This window comes from Biomphalaria glabrata, chromosome 1 (genome assembly GCF_947242115.1).
Source record: "Biomphalaria glabrata chromosome 1, xgBioGlab47.1, whole genome shotgun sequence".
NCBI classification, from domain to species: Eukaryota; Metazoa; Mollusca; class Gastropoda; family Planorbidae; genus Biomphalaria; species Biomphalaria glabrata.
The window spans coordinates 44,104,049-44,106,687 of record NC_074711.1 but is presented as its reverse complement, the minus strand read 5'-3'; positions in this window follow the sequence as shown (position 1 = coordinate 44,106,687).

Below are 2,639 nucleotides of genomic sequence, written 5' to 3'. Positions count from 1 at the left end.
ATAGTTTGGCAGCTGTCTATTCACACGTAAGCTGACGTACTGGTGTGACAATTCAGTGGTTCCCAAACTTTGTTGTCTCTCAGACCTCTTTTCATTTTCATGTTTTTCAGTACACCCCTGATAAGCTAATTATCAATTTTTTAATAAAATTTCTTCAAGTTCAATTGTGAGTTCTAAGTTGTATACATATTTATTAATGAAATTCAAATTTAAGGGAAACGAAACAAAATTTAATACATGAATTCACCAAACTAAAATAAATGTCTGCTTGGGCTGCTTTGATAATAAAATTGCAATATTGGGCTTCAATTTATTTAGGTTTAATATTAAAAATTCTTGGTTAGTGATGTCCATGCAGTTTGTTTGTTTTTATTAGAAGATTGGCAAATTTACTAAATATTTTGCAACTAGATTATCAATATCTGCTGATCTCCATCTCGACAGGTCTGGGAAACCAAAAATTCTCGACCTGTATGGTGACAAGTATGCACTATGCAAGACAGGAGGGTTTCTTTCCAGTGCTTTTGCAAGAGAGGATTTAAGCCTCTCAAGCCCTCACTCAAATGGAGTTTGATGATGATGATCGATATAATATCAGGTAGGCTAAGTACAAGTTATATTCTTTTTGAAGCTATAAGCTGAGCTGATATTTAAAAAAATAGTACTTTAAGCTCTTCATTAGTACTTTCTCTGAGCAGTTCTTCTTGTAACGTGACTATATCCATCTCTTCATCATCATCACTATAATTGATTATCCAGAGGTGTCACCATATTCAGAATATCCTCAAATCTTAGCTTAAAATGAGAATACAGGGCATTAAAATGTTTGAAAAAGTCAAAGCATCAGCTTCTTGACAGTTTTAAATTTGAAATTCTGGAAAATTAAACCTCATCAAATGTCTTGCTTTATTATAATTACATACATTCTCAAAGAAAAGCTGCTAGCTGAGATTATGGATTTCATTTATATCAAATTTCATTAATCTCATAAAAGTATTCTCATTAAATTTATGAAGAAAGTCTGTTCAATAGACTTTGATTTTTGCTTGATTACTATTTTGTTTTAAAAGCAGATCTTAAGCATACAATTTTATAAGAATTCTGAAACAATGTTTAAAAGAGAAAAAAATATTGTTAAGCTTTAAGTCTTTCGACAACCATTACACCTTAGCATGAAGAAACAATTGACAAAGGTTTTCAGCAAAGAGCAATTCTTGATGGATTTCTTGATTCATAATAAAACTAGCATATGCCAATAATAAAGATTCATTACCAGGTAAGGTTAACTTGTCCAGATATATGGAGAAATAGATTGTATGCAGCTTTCAATGTCATAACTTATTTCACCAATACTTCTGTGAAATGAATTGTTGCTTGCAGGATTAACTTTATGATATAAAATGCAGGCTTTTGTAAGACAGTTTTTAAAACTTCTTCAATGGCAGGCACACATTTTTGCTTATATAGTGAATTTTCCGGATTTTCTCATAAGAAGAGATATTGTAAGCAACTATTTTGTCCACTGTAGTGGATCTATCCTGAGCTATAACTTTGAGGGTTCGAAAGTATTTCAAATCTCTATCTATTTTATCAGTAGTTCCAACTTAGAAGGTTTTATGGCATCATTACATTAATTTTTTTTGCATAGAAGGCACAATCAACACTGTACTGTCTACATTTCTTGTTTGGAATCAGCCATCTTTATAAGTAATTTTAGTATCATCAGAATAAAAGAGTTAAAAATCAAAGGATTAACTAAGGTACCAAAATTGATATATTATTGTTAAATTGATATATATTAATTTATATAGATCTTCATTATAATATAAATCTACTATCCTTCCACTAACTCCAGAAAGTACTAATTCTAGTGTAGAGTAGTTTTTTTATAATTTTTTATTTTTTTCAACATTCTTTACATAAACTATAGAAGGCAATTATGTTTCTTACAAAAGATGTGATTTAAATAAATGAATCATTTCTTAAATTGATGTGTGTATATATATATATATATATATATATATATATCTTCATTTCTTATTACCATAAAAGAACAAAACCTTTGGCTTAAAAAACAATGAATAACTCTTAGTAACAGTTATAACACTGAAGTCTACTACCTCATAAGAAATGTTTTCAGGTAAGGATAACAAGTCTTAAAAAGCCCGTGGAGTCTGGGAGCGCATGAGGCGCTCTGACCGCACTTCCCCCTTGTGGAAGCTGTCAAGGCCTGAGCAAACTATTGTAGCACAGTGCAGCACAGGCCACTGTCCTGTTGGCTCATATTTCTCACGGCTATGGCCTAATTTCGATTCTTGGTGCCCCCGCTGTGGGGAAGAAGAGGAAACCGTGTCTCATATTCTGTTTGACTGCCCCAGACTTGCTGATCTCCGTCTCAACAGGTCTGGGAAACCAAAAATTCTCGACCTGTATGGTGACGTGTATGCGCTACGCAAGACAGCAGGGTTTCTGTCCAGGGCTTTGGCAAGAGAGGATTTAAGCCTCTCAAACCCTCACTCAAATGGAGTTTGATGATGATGATGATGAACTCTTTGGGTATATGAATTGCATTTACACTTTTTTTTCTCTTTTTGATAATATATATATTTCCAGAATTAATAATAAAACAAACAAATAAA